General features: G+C 40.7%; 1 protein-coding gene and 1 non-coding gene across 4 annotated transcripts in view; one reads left to right on the top strand and one right to left on the bottom strand.

Moving 5' to 3' along the window:
- The window catches only part of AGBL1 (AGBL carboxypeptidase 1), a 909,156-nt gene that overhangs the window by 88,139 nt on the left and 805,760 nt on the right, over positions 1-15,257 (top strand). The window lies entirely within an intron of this gene.
- Positions 4,596-4,668, bottom strand: TRNAR-CCU. The gene has a single exon. It is a non-coding gene; the product is annotated as a tRNA-Arg (tRNA).

The raw sequence follows: 15,257 nt of genomic DNA on the forward strand, positions 1-15,257 counted from the left end.
ACGGGAAGGAATTTTCCCTCCTCCAGCGCTTTGTTCACGTTTTCCTTTGACACATATCAGATTTGGCTCCCATGTTGGCTTTTCCGGTGCCTCAGTGGTGAAGAATCCACCTGTCGTGCAGGAGAGGCAGGAGAGGTGGGTTCGATCCCTGGGTGGGGAAGTTCTCCTGGAGAAGGAAGTGGCAACCCACTCCAGCATTCTTGCCTGGGAAATCCCAGGGTCAGAGGAGCCTGGTGGGCTATAGTCTGTAGGGACGCAAAGAGTTAGACACAACTGGAATGACTGAGCATGCACACACATGTTTGTGTGTCTTCTCTCTCCTCGAAATTCTCAACCTTCTGAAGGTAGAAGTCAAATTATATTTATTTTGCTGTTCTCCATTGGCCCAACCCAAGTGCCCAGACCATGGTAGACTCCTAATTCAAAAGAACTTCATCAAGTAAAAAAAATGTATATATATTTTGAATAACCTATCTGATGATTAATAAAAGCCAACATTTACTGAGTGGGTGCTATTTCGTGTGTGTGTATTCAGTTGTGTCTGACTCTTTGTGACCCCCTGGACTGGATAGACCACTAGGCTCCTCTTTCTATGGAATTTTCATGCAAGAATACTGGAGCAGGTTGCCATTTCCTCCTTCAGGGGATCTTCCCGACCCAAGGATCAAACCTGCGTCTCTTGCATTGGCAGGCGGATCCTTTATCACTGGGCCACCTGGGAAAGCCCGGGTGCTATTGTAGGTATTTCCTATTTATTATCTTATTCCTTGTTACCAAGAACTTCACATGTGAGGTTCTGTCATGTCTAAACATGTCTGGGAAATGATGGGGTAGATCTCCCTGAAGCCTCCTGTGTGAGAGACTGAGGTGCCTGGAGGGAGAGGAATCACGCGAAGAGAATGAAAGGCAGCAACTGTCAGCTTGAGAGAGAAGAGAGTCTCACTGGAGGGAAGGCGCACATGGCATCTTTTATCTCTTCCTTAGATTTGTCTAGAGGATTGCCCGAGGTTGGCAGAAGAGAAAGATCTGAGTTTGAGGGGACGTGACAGGCAGCATTCACATTTAGACTTCGCTTCCTATTTGAGACAGAGCTAGGCTTCCAGTATTTGGTTTGATAATCCATTCAGCTGGAATTTATGGGGCTTTAGAATTTATGGGGGAGCTTTTTATAGAATGGTGGTGGGGGGGGGGCAGGAATGACACAAGGCCAGGGTGAGCTCGCTCTCACTAGCCGGTTCTCCTGTGAACAAGTTTGTTTATCTGCACCAGAGCTCTCTTTGAGCTTTCCAAATTTGCTAAGTAGGAAAATTTATTGCAGCAAAGATGGACTGCTGGTCTGGCTCACCTTATGACCTTAGAAGAACCTGTGTTTGGTCCATGTCGCAACTCCTCCTGTACCTTTGTGCCCTCATTTGTAGGGTGGACCTATGGTTCTGTAAAAACAACAGCAATTTCTGCTGTTAGCATCAGTTTATCTTTCAGGGCTTCAAACTCTGTTGACCTCTCTTGTCTTAAAAACCTCAGTGTATGAGACTTCCCTGGCAGTCCAGTGGTTAAGACTTTGCCTTGCCATGCAAGGATTGCAGGTTCATCCCTGGTCGAGGAATTAAGATCCCACATGCCTTGTGGCCAAAAAAAAAAAAAAAAAAAATGAAAAGGCCAAAATCATTCACTTGAAATTTCTCTGGAGCTTTCCCAAGAAGTCAGGAGGTCAGGAAATGTATTGTTCAGGACCCTGCTGGTCTAACCCTCACGGAGGATGTTTTCAATATTCCCATCACATCCATGTCCTCTCAGGCTTTCTGCAGGGTTCTCATGTTATAATTGATGCTCTTCAGGCTCAGGAGTTCCTGCTGCTGCTGCTAAGTCGCTTCAGTCATGTCCGACTCCATGCGACCCCATAGACGGCAGCCCACCAGGCTCCCCTGTCCCTGGGATTCTCCAGGCAAGAACACTGGAGTGGGCTGCCATTTCCTTCTCCAATGCATGAAAGTGAAGTCACTCAGTCGTGTCCACTCCTAGAGACCCCATGGACTGCAGCCTACCAGGCCCCTCTGTCCATGGGATTTTCCAGGCAAGAGTACTGGAGTGGGGTGCCATTGCCTTCTCTGCAGGAGTTCCTAGGGGCCTAGAATTCTATGGGGCCACAGTGTTCAGAGGCCGTATGCTTCACCTGGGCTCCAACACTTTGACAAGAGGAGAAGATGAATGTGTTGGGTCTTTATCAAGCCTCATAAGCAAATTCTTCAGCTTAGCCTCTTGTTGTCTGTGCTTAGAATAGTTTTAGGTGATCTTCTCCCTTCAAAGGCCTGATCTCACAGCATCTCTGGCATCTGAGCTTTGCCTGAGTGCAGGATTACTAGGCATTGCTTCACGGGCAGTTCTTTACGATGATTTCATCTTCAATTTACGAGCTCTAAAAAATGTCCCTCTCCTCCTTTCCCTCCTTGCAAAATTCCTACTTTTTTTTTTTTTTTGCAGACCCAGACCTTCTGGAATTTGTCCAAGTATCCTACCATTCCACTTTTCAGAGTAGCTGACAGATGAGTGGAGACTCAACCAAAGCTCATGGGTTGCCTGAGATCATGAGCGATTCAGTGACTCAGCTACTTTGTCACTGAGACAGACAAGCAAATTTTCCTGTTTTTCAAAATAGCTACTGAATTTCTCCCTCGGTGTTCTTTCCCCCCTTACTCTCCCATGAATGGCTTTGTGGCTTTTGCTGTTCTCAGTTTAATATAATTAAGACTCTGTGGTTTCCAGGGTTCAGGCTCACATGGCTGGTTTCAGAAAATGTGTGCTCCAGATCACTTGGACTCAAATACCCTGGAACAGGAACAAAAAAATTCCAACCCAGCCCTACAAGTGCTTCTATTGGGAATGGGCCACACAGGCTCAACTTACTGACAGAGTGATTAGTGCCTTTGCCACCTGACTCCAAGCCTGTAGCTGATCATGGAATGAATAGTTTCCTACATGTATTAAAACCTTGGTGACTAGGTTTGTTGGTTGAAATCCCTCTCATCTTTTTGGGAAGCCAGTGATCTCTCCCTGATTAGGGCCAGTTGTAGACATTCAAGTCATAGGATCTAAAGTTGAAAGTTCCTTAAGGACCTGCTGGTCCAATTCCTTTGTTTTAAGATGAGGTGGCTAAAACCCAAAGAGGTCAAACTCAGCCTTCCATCCTGATGTCAAGACCCTGTCTGCTTCTCTAAGATCTGCTACTGTGTAATACAAATCAAACCTGCCCCGAACTAGGACTTTTAATATTTATTTGAGAACATTGTAAGTGTCTATCTTGATTCTAGATAGGAGGGTTTGAAAATAGCAGAAGGTGAACTCTGTCTTCAAATTATGGGAACCATAGAAGTACAGTGTGGGAGAATTTCCTGACCCCAGTGCTGGGCTTGTGAAATGGACTGACTTCCTATTTTGTGGAAATGTCCTCATCATGCCTTTATCCTTAGAGCTGAGCCAGAAAGCCCTCCTTTTGTGGGCCTGGATCCTTAGGAGGCTCAGGACTTTGGAGAGCCTACCTAGAAATGTGTCAAATCCTCCTCTGGGCCTGAGATGGGCTTGGGTTGGCTGTGCATCCACAGGGCTCCTAGTCTGTTTCTCCCTCCTAGACACCCTGATACTTGAGTGAGGTGAATTGGATACCTTGAGGAGGAGGAGCTCTAAAATACATGCATATGGGGTTGTCCAGGGACGCCATGGCCAGTCCTTGATTCAGGGAAGATGATCTGGCAAGGAGAGCTCTCCTGTGGTGTGGTATTTTGTCTCAGCATGACATGAGATGGGGCAGATGGAATATTGGTAACGTGCTGATTTTGGGTGCGTCCAGCTGCTTGTATAGAAAGAGGCTCCAAAGCAAAACAGAATAAAACTTGCTGGGCGTGTGTACCTGGGACGGTCCTACATGCCCCCTTGGCTCTGTGAGGGTTCTCTACAGACACTCCATTCCCATCTTTATGTGCTGAAACCTGTTCTGCCCATACCTTTTCATGGATCTGGGCTTCCCAGGTGGCACTAACAGTAAAGAACCCACTGGCCAATGCAGGAGACATAAGAGATGTGGGTTCCATCCCTGAGAAGATCCCCTGGAGGAGGAAATGGCAACCCACCCCTGTATTCTTGCCTGGAGAATCCCGTGGATAGAGGAACCTGGTGGGTTACCATCCATGGGGTCACAGAAGAGTCAGACAGGGCTGAATGACAAAGCACGTGTGCTTTGTGGATTTGCTCCCATTTCCCCTCTGGAGTTTGGAGGCAGACTCTTAGGAATTTTCACTTTCCATAGATATTAATCTTCTAGCCCAGGCTGAATGAGCAAGGAGCTTTTGCAAAGAAATTTGTTTCTTTCTGTAAATCATGACTTACTCGCAATACTATAACTGCTTTCAAATATGTGGGTGAGGGGCTTCGAAGAACTGATGGGAAGTTCAGAAAGACCTGTATCAGGAGAGACTCTTCTGACCTTTGCCTTTTGCTTTGAGGGAAGAGTTGCTTTTATTTTAAGTACGATTTATTGGCTTGGCCATGCCAGGTCTCAGTGGTGGCGTGTGGGGTCTTTAGTTGTGGCTTGTGGGATCTAGTTCCCTGACCAGGGATCGAACCTGGGTCCCCTGCATGAGGAGCGCAGAGTCTTAGCCACTGAACCATCAGGGAAGTCCTGAAGGAAGAGATGCTTCTAATAGGCCATTACCAAATTCTTCAGGGGTTGATTCCATGCTCAGGGGAATTATGAAGCATATGGGTGAAGGGAGTACATTCTGCTTTCCCTATGGGGCCGTGAGTGGGTGCTGGGTCTGGGATATGTTTATTAAGCAGAGACAGGCCAACTCAATTAGCTGAAAAGCGAAGGTCAAAAGAAATCTATTAAGCAGATGTATAGCCTTCTATAGCGAGCTTCTTTAAAGAATTTACACAGAGACTGCAGGATGGGAACAGATTGGAGAGTTTCTAAGTTCAGTTATAGTGCCATTTTAATATTAGATCACATGTGATCATTAATTATATTTAGAAGAGCCAATGAGAAGAATGACTAGAAAACAGTTGTCTGCCATTTCAAAGAAGTTAATTATTAAAAAATTAGGTTTAAATTTCAAAAGGTAGATAGTAGGTATTCAATAAATGCCATCAGAATAGATGAACAGTGTTGTTTGTGATGCACTCTCTTAACCATTTATTCCTTCAATAAGTGTCTTTGAAATTTACTATTTGTGAAGATGTGTGGACTTTGAGATGAAAATATATAGCCCTTGTGTTTTAGGGAGCTTACAGATACATGCACAATATGATAATATAATGGCAGGATGTTCAAAGAAGGAGGATGTTAGTCTACCCAGGAACTGCCAAGGAAGAATTCACTAAAAAAGGCAGCTTTTGATTTGAAATAGGAAAGGATTTTCAAAGTTGTTAAGGTTATAAAAGAAGAACCCTCAAGGCAGAGGCAGAAGCAAGTTCGAAAACAACAACAAAAGAAGAAAAAACAAGAAAAGATGGTGATTCATATATGACTGGGGTATATTGCAAGAGAATAGGGCCAGGGAGCCTACCCCAGTTGTTTTGGAGCACTCCAATATCTTAATAGCAATAAAAGAATGGAAATACATAATTCACAAAGAGGAAATAGAAAAACCAATAATCCCATGAAAATATTCAACTTGCCAATAATCATGGACACACAGTTTATATCAGGATACCAATTTCATAAGTCAGAGTGGCAAATATTTAGAAAAATAATATTCTTGGTGAGGATTCAAAAGATGAACTCTCACATATGCTGTTAGGAATGTAGATTGATAAAATCTTCCTGAAGACAATAGGATGGTGTACATCAGGTGTCTTTTTTGTCAAGTTCCCATTCCTTAAACTAATTTTTTCTCTTCTTGAAATTTGTCCAGAATATCATTGAGAAAGGTGTACAAAAATATCAATCATGATATTATTTATAATTGGAAATATTGTAAACAAAAAAGTTTGATAACATGGGATGCATTTATACACATGATACATTTATACATCATAATATCATGTAGTAACACTAAAAAATAGATTAGGAATACTGTTTGCCAGTGGTATGAGCTTATGATAAAATATTGATCACAAAAAATAAGGTTCAAAATTCAGAATGATCTCAACTATATAAAAGAACATGCATACAACTTCTGTTCCCAAGATGGAAGAACTGGGATCAGATTAATCTTCCCATCTGAAAAAAACTACAGATAAAATATAGTTAAAAATTATTTTAGAAGGTTTAATTGACATCAGGTAATGGAGAACAGTGATCCATGGGAGTTGTTGTTCAGTAGCTCAGTCATGTCTGACTCTTCGTGACCCCATGTCCTATAGCCCACCAGGCCCCTCTGTCCATGAAATTCTCCAGGCAAGAATATTGGAGTGGGTTGCCATTCCCTTCTTCAGGGGTCTTCCCAGCCCAGGGATTGAACCCAGGTCTCCTGCATGGCAGGCAGATTCTTTACTGTCTGAGCCACCAGGACTAAATGTTAACTTTAAAAGTGTTTTCTGTAATTATTAGGCATTACTTTTGTAATGATGAAAATTAAAGCTAAATGAAAATAGTTATAGTAACGTTTAGTCTGCAAAATATTTTATTGGATTGTCTGGCTATGGATACATGCATTGAAACTAACAAAACCATTATTGATCATTAGATTGTTCATTTATTCATTCATTCAAAAAGGACTTGAAGAGTTTTGATTGATGAGGAGGATTTAGCCCATTAGCATTGGGAATGGGGAATGGAGGGAACAAAAGCAGGGTGTGTTTTTGTAGGTAGAGAGAAAAGCACAAAAGAATGCATAGAAGCAAGAAACAGACTAGTTTGGGCGGGGTGAACAATTAGTTGGATATTAACATAGGTGAAGTTTGATACGGGTGATCCTGGCAAAGAAAGATATGAACCAGGGCAGGAGCTTTATATCTTTGCTTCTCTCATTCTTCTCTCCTTCTCCTTCCCTTTCTTACCTTAGCTTTTTAGTTTGAGTTTTGTTTTGCATTTTAGGGAAATTCTTTGTGTTTGCATTGAACTTGACGCATTCAGTTTTCTGCTATAATCTGTCTGCTGTTCACTGCTTCTGACAAAATTTTGCATTCATAACCATGTATTTAATACACATACGCAGTTCATCTTCTTCTTCTTCTTCTTTTTTTTTTTTTTTGTAATTTCAGTCTTACAGAGACACTTTCTCTCTCAGTATTAGTTTGCAATCAGTTGAGTGGGGACTAAGGTGGAATTTGGTATAGGTCACTAGTCGCTACTCAAATATTTCAGAGCAGGATCTTCAGAGTCAGATTAAAGAGAAAGAAAGGAAGGGAGGGAGGGGAGGAGGGAGAGGAAGGAAGAAAGAGAGAAAGAAATCGGAGTGTTAATAGTTACTGTTTTGCCAGTTTAAAGATCTGGCAGCCTAAAGAAGGAATGTAGCGAAACAGAGCCGCAGGTCTTGCTCTCTTATTTCGGTATCACCGAGATAATGCTCTGCGCCATGGTTAACTCTCTTTGTGTTTGATCAAAAACGAACTGTGGCAGCTTCTCACGTGCAGAAGTGCTAGGAGGAAGGTGACCACACCTTCCTGAGATTCCCACGCTGCCATCACCTCAAGTTCTTACTTCTCTGGGGTCTTTTTCTCAGTGTTTTTCAGAGTCTCTGTCCATTTTCTTTTTTCACAGTTTGATGAGATTTTTTCCTGAGTATTATACTTTGGGAGCATCTCATTTCTGTTTCTCAGAACTACTATGATTTTTGCAACCTAAAGATTTCTACAATATTTTTTAAAAGGATGAAACAATTTTAGACTCTGACAGCAGTGCTTTTAATTTTCATAGAATCTTAAAATATTTTATGCAGAAGGGAAAGTAGAGGGTACTCATTTCAGTACCCCTGGCTTGATAAATAGAGACTGAGTTCAAAATAGGTGATTTTGCTATAGTTTAGACACGTCGTGGGTGGAAGAAGTAAGATAAGACCCCACTTCTTTTGATAGGAATATCCAAGTGTAGTTTTACCCTACCTTGACCTTTTCCCTCAATATATAAAAGTTATCAGAATATTAAATGACTTGAAAAAATAAACACAGGTGGTGTACCATTTGACTAGAGCCTGAGGGCTCTAAAAAGGAAAGAGGGAACCTCACATCTGTTTCCTTATGGCTGAAATAGTTTCTCTCTGAAAATGGCCCACCCTAATTACAGTAATCATCATCCACATGATAAAATCCCGTGTTTTTTAGCATATTGTGGCCCATGTTATATAGCATGTTTGGGTCAAATGAACCTCCAAAAAATGCTTTTCAGATTTAATACCAAGGTTTGCCAATTATAGGATGCTCTAATGAAATTAAATAATGCACTAGCAGAGTTATTTTTTAAATAATTGTTTTTGGCTATGCTGGGACTTCGTTGCTGGGCAGGCTTTTTCTCTAGCTGCTGCAAGTGGGGGCTACTCTTTGTTGCGGTGTGTGGGCTTCTCATTGGGGCAGCTTCTCTTGTGGAGCAGGGGCTCTAGGGCGCTTGGGCACAGTGGTTGCGGCTCCCGGGCTCGAGAGCACAGGCTCAGTAATTGTGGCCCACAGGCTTAGTTGCTCTGTGGCATGTGGAATATTCCTGGATCAAGGAATGAACCCATGTCTCTTGCATTGGCAGGAGGATTATTTCTTTTTACCACTGAGCCACCAGGGAAGTCCGACACCCACAGAATTATGATTATAAGGGGTAAGAAGTAAAATGGGAAGTGATCAGGCCACAACAGTGGAAGGGAGTTTTTCTGAAACAATATCAAGAGTCAGTGAGGCAGAGAGGGCCTCCACCCCAACAATGTTCATAGCGGCACTGTTTACAATAGCCAGGACTTGGAAGCAGCATAAATGTCCATCCACAGAGAGATGGATAAAGAAGATGTAGTATGTACATACAATGGACTATTACTCCGTCATACAAAGGAATGAAACTGTGCCATTTGCAGAGACATAGGAGGCTCTAATATGGTTATACAGAATGAAGTGAGTCAGAAAGAGAAAAACAAGTATCATATATTAATGCATATATGTAGAATCTAGAAAATGGTATGGATGAACTTATTTGCAAAACAGAAATAGAGACACAGACGTAGAACAAACACAGAACAAATGTTTAGATACCAAGGGGGGAAAGGGGAGGTGGGATGAATTGGGAGATTGGGATTGACATATATATACTACTGTGTATAAAATAGATAACAATTTTAAAAAAAAGTCATTAAGGTGGAGAAACAGGAAAGGCAGTTCCAGACATCAGCAACCCACGAACCCTGAGCACATATATAGACCACTGCCATCCTTTGGCCGTCACGGGTATTACATTCCCAAATTACCGCATAAACAAGCTGGCGTATTAAGATGTTAGCAGTATAAAGTGTTGCAATGAAATGACTTTATATTTATAGACATGTTATTTCCAAGTCTCTCAAAGAAGATAGTTTTTTGAGAAATTCAATTTATTATTTTATTTTTGTGCTGTTTGGAAAACCCAAATATTGCCTTCCTGAATTTTGTTTGTGATGGCAATAAGTGTTCATCACAAGTTAGTTTTTTTTTTTTTTTCTGGTCAGAATTGCCAGTGAAGGCTGAAATGAGTTCATCGAACAGTTAGTCACTGGATCAATAGGAGACTGTGTTTTGAAGCAGAAATATAAGAGCATATTTTGGAAGCCAACTGTTGAATGGCTTTTGATTTTCATGAAATTTCGTATATATTTTGTTTTTGTATTTTTTGTTTCATAAAGGCAAGCAGCTTAAAAAGGAGTTATTAAGTAATTTTTGGTGTCTTAGAAAAGAGTTTTGAAAATAACTATATTTTCTCTTCCCTCAAGGGTCAGCTTCTGTCCTTGAAAATTACCCTTTGAGGAGTTCCCATAGGGTGGAATTTCATGGCTGGAACTGGTTTATGGCTGTTCGTGGCTTGGACAACCCAGTTGATTCAGATCTAGGACAGTTTGTTTAGTGGGAGGATGGTGCATTTGATACGTCTTAAGCTGGTCTGAGAGTATTTATTCCAACACAAATATCAACTGTACATCATGACCACTAAAAGGGAAAAACAGAGAAATTAATTACAGTGTAAAGATTACTCTTTTTGCTATGGGTGTTCCAAGGCCTTCCAATCCACTGCTTCAAGTGTAAGGCTAAATGTGAAGGCATATGGCTGTGCTGACTTGTTGAAATGTTTGCTGTGGAGCAGAATTTTAATCTCAAGAGCCAGTCTGATGTGGAACCATGTGGTCTCCACAAAGTCCTCCGCAAAGTAAATGTCACAGAGTGTATCATTACTATAGGCTGTCAAGAATTTGAATCATTAGTATTAATAAAAATGAAGCATTAATTGGGGACCTAATACATGTCAGAAGTTTTCACAATATATGAAATCACTGTGAAGTTGGCATTTTGGCCTCCATTCTACAAAGGAGGAAACAGAGTCTGAGAGATATTTAGCAACATATCCAAGGTTATACCAGATTGAACATTCAGGTCAGAGTCAGATTCAATCTGACTTTAAATCCCAATCTGTTTTCATCATAGAATGCATGAAGGTGAAAGTCACTCAGTGGTGTCTGACTCTTTGCAACCCCATGGACTATGCAGCCCATGGAATTCTCCAGGCCAGAATATTGGAGTGAGTAGTCATTCCCTTCCCCAGGGGATCTTCTTTCGATCTCCAGGGGACTGAACCCAGGTCTCACTGTTTAATTTCTTTGAGCCCTGTGTGCATGCTAAGCTGCTCAGTTGTGTCTGACTCTTTATGACCCCATGGACCATAGCTTGTCAGTCTCCTCTGTCCATGGAATTTTCCAGGCAAGAATACTGGAGTGGGTTGCCATCCTACTCTAGGGGATCTTCCCAACTCAGGAATCAAACCCTCATCTCTTATGTCTCCTGCATTGGCAGGTGGGTTCTTTACCGCTAGCACCACCTGGGAAGTCCATAAGTCTATGCTTATTTCTATCTATAATCTGAGGATCTCTGGGCTATAATTGATATTAATGCTGTATTAATTAAAGCTAAAGCATTTATGTCTGCATCTACCTTTTTGTTTCTCAACAAAAATATCTAAACTGTACTGTAAACTCACACTTTCCTATGAAAACCAATAGATACCCATATCTACAGATTAATTATTGCAGTTTTACAGTGGATCTGTTATAACAAAGGATATGGGGAAAGGAAACAAAGTGTTTTACATTTTTAAAGTCTGACTTCTTATGAGATTTTTCCTTTTATAAGTGGAAGATTTCAGCCCCCTCTCCAAGTGGATGCTTATGTGGAACTTCAAAATACGATACAGATAATAGCTACCCTCTTCACCATGGTTGAAAACCTCGAATTTTGCCTTCTCTTTGCACCTTCAACTTCTTTTCCTCATCATGCTCCTGGGATGCCAGGACGTGAAAGAACATATAGAATAAACTTGCCAAACTACTGAAATTAGCAATATGTCAGCAGTCATGGATTAGGATTCAAGAGTTGATTTTCCTCTTTGCAAGTGGCTTTAAATTCACTTAAACTTGCTCAAGCAAGTTTCTCAATTCAGTTGAGTACCAATTTGCAGTCTTTAAGAATGGGTGTCATAAACAGTGCTGCGATGAACATCGGGGTGCATGTGTCTCTTTCAAATCTGGTTTCCTTGGTGTGTATGCCCAGAAGTGGGATTGCTGGGTCATGTGGCAGTTCTATTTCCAGTTTTTCAAGATAAAAATAAAATGGAAAGTAAAATAAAGATTAAATATGATAAAAAAAAAAGAATGGGTGTCATAAGGCTTTGTCTCAGGAGGCTGTTGAGAGGCTTTTTAAAATTAGCTTTTATTGGAGTATGTTTGCTTTACGATGTTGCGTTAGTTTCTACTGGGCAGCAAAATGAATTCGCATAGGCATGTTGAGAGATTTAAATGGGATGATATAAAAAGGGCCTGGAACAATGGCTACAGCGTAGCTTCAGTGAAGAACAGTTCCCTTCACTGTTCATTCCCAGTGCCTCAGAAGTCCTTCCTTGTAACTATCAAAATGATGTGCAGGGCACATGTGACTAAGATGTTCACTGCTCAACAAATGCACTACCTCAAAGTGTATCCAACCCTGTCTTCTGTTTGCAGTACAGCTCTCCATATTGTCATTTGGATTCACCATCTTCTCTAAGTGTTTACCCGAAGTGACTTCAGTGTAGACTGCTACATCTCCCGTGACTTCCAGCCTTCTTTAGTGAACAGTTGTTAATCGTGTTGGGATTGGGGCAAAGTGGTGGTTTGAGCCAGGTGTATAACTCTCTTGTTCTTAGGATCATGATTGACATGATAAAATAAAATAGACAAAGGAAAATGGTGCATTGGGGTTGGAAATTAGATAGGGGCATCATCCATACACTTCAAGGCATTTCTGATAAAAATAGTTCAGAAGAGTCCCAGGTTGAGGAAAGTTTACAGGAGTCACCTCACACTCCCATTCTCAGCAAAACCACTTTCATCCACTAATGTGGGAAGGTAGCTGCCAAAATGAAGGAGGATATGGGACAAGTGAAAATTAAATATTAAGGAAATTATTAATGGTGAAATTTAAAAACTGCACACCAAAGAAAGAGAACTAGGATGGATTGGTAGTGAATAAACTGATATTAATTTACTGATTTTATACGTGAGAGGCATCAGTAATTACTTTTAAAAAGCTTGTTACAAGTTTTCTATTTTCCTTTAAAGAAAGTTATAGACACACACACGTATATATACACATATAGATATAGGTATATATGTATATATAAAGAACCTGCTTGCCAGTGCAGGAGACATAAGAGATGCAGGTTCAATCCCTGGGTCATGAAGACACCTGGAGGAGGGCACAGTAACCCTCCCCAGTATTCTGCCTGGAGAATTCCATGGACAGAGGAGCCTGGTGGGCTACCATCCATAGGTTCGCAAAGAGTCGAACACAACTGAAGCAACTTAGTGCGTGTGCACACACACACACACACATACACACACACACACATGCTCAGCTGGTAAAGAACCCGCCTGAAATGTAGGAGACCTGGGTTCAATCTCTGAGTTGGGAAGATCCCCTGGAATAAGCTACCCACTCCAGTATTCTGGCCTGGAGAATCCCATGGGTTGCAAAGAGTCGGACACGACTGAGTGACTTTCACTGTTATATAACACATATGCACATACATAATGAATATCTCCTGTAATTCTCTAGGGATAGCTTCTTTGAACATGTAAGTGCTTTCAAATTATTTTATGAATGAGTAGATGCATACATTTGTAATATAATATTGCTAGCATTATTTTTCAAAAACAGGGTTGTCCTAAAACAATCGCTCTTCTACTGCATTTTTTGTTTAATGAAACATTGTGAATGCTTTCTGAGTTACATTATAAAAATCTCTTGGCATCCTTTTTTTTCTAATTGAAGTAAAATTCACATATCATAAAATTAACCATTTTAAAGTTTACAATTCATTGGAATTTAGTACATTCACAACACTGTCTAACTATCACCTCTGTCTAATTCTAAAACATTTTCATCCCCCTGAAAGGAAACCCCATACCCGTTAAGCAGTTCCTCTCCATTTTATCCCACCTCCCAGCGCTTATTCATTACTAATCTACTTTCTGTCTCTATGGATTTATCTATTCAGGAGATTTCATATAAATGGTATCATATAATAAGTGACCTTTTGTGTCTGTTTTTTTAATTAGCATAATATTTTCAAGGTTCATCTATGTTGTAGTATATATCAGTATTTCCTTTCTATGGCAAAGTAATATTCCATTGTATGGATATACTACTTTTCTGTATTTATTCATCACATGATGGACAGTTGGGTTGTTTTTGCCTTTTGGCTATTGTGAATAATGCTTCTATAAATGCATGTGTTTCTGTTTGAGTGTCTGTCTTCCATTCTTTTGGATATATACTTAGAAGTGGAATCACTGGATTATAAGTAATTCCATATTTAACTTTTTAAGGAACCACTAAACTCTTTTCTATAGCAGCTGCACCCTTTTATATGCCCACCAGCCATGCATTAGGGTTCCAATAATTTCTCTTTATCCTTACCAACACATTATTTTTCACTTAAAAATTATTATTTTAGCCATTTTAGTCTGTGTGAAGTGGTATGTGTTTGTGTTTTTGAGTTACATTTTTCTAATGGCTAGTGATATCAGGCATCTTTTTTATGTGCTTATCAGTCATTTATATATCTTTTTTGGAGAAAGGTCTATTTAAGTTTTTTAAAAACCTATTCTGTAACTGAGTTGTCTTTTTGTCGTTGATCTTGTCAGACTTCTAAAGTGTGCACACAGTATTCAGTGATGGACTCCACCCCACCCTTATTTGAATGTAAAATTAATGCATTGTTTCCATGAAAAAGAGAAGTAGATACTGGGTAGAAAAAGTAACAAATCTCTGCCATATTAAGAAAAATACATAAGGCAATTTCTCTGAGGAACCCTAGAAGACTTCCCATAACCTTGAACAGTAATAACTCTGTAACCCAAACTCATCAGTTTTACTTGATATTTTTCTTTTTCTGGCTGTGAAGTGAAGTAGGTGAAGTGGGAGAAATGAAATCCTGGAGTTGATGATTTTTGTTGGGTTCCACCTTCTGTCAGGGATAATTGAAAGCCCAAATATTCTTTCCATGTGATTAATATATGCCCTTAGTCAAGTGAAATGAACTCTGTCACCAGATTTCTAAGAAATTTCATAAGAAAAGTGAACAACCACCCTAGTTTGACTGTGACAGTCTCAAATTTTGCATTGAAAATCTAAAAATCTTGTGTCCTGGGAAACCCCTCAGTGAGATATGACAGGTCTTGATTTCTGGTGATGGGTACGGAACGTTGAAGGAGAAGTATAAAATTCACATGGTAACCCCCAGATCAGGGCCTGAAGGTAGTACTGTTTTCAGTGACAGGTGGTTATGGCGTGGGCTTCCCAGGTGGCGTTAGTGGTAAAGAACCTTCCTGCCAATGCAGCAGACATAAGAGACTTGGGTTGGATCCCCGGATTGGGAAGATCCCCTGAAGGAGGGCAACCCAGTCTGGTTTTATTGCCTGGGAAATCTCCTGGATAGAGGAGCCTTGTGGGCTACAGTCCATAGGGTCACAAAGAGTCAGACACGACTGAAGTGACTTAGCATGCGTGCACAGATATGGCGTAGATGGATAAATGGATAAATGGATATCCTCTGTAGTCACCATTGTTTC

This window comes from Cervus elaphus, chromosome 13 (assembly GCF_910594005.1).
Source record: "Cervus elaphus chromosome 13, mCerEla1.1, whole genome shotgun sequence".
NCBI classification, from domain to species: Eukaryota; Metazoa; Chordata; class Mammalia; order Artiodactyla; family Cervidae; genus Cervus; species Cervus elaphus.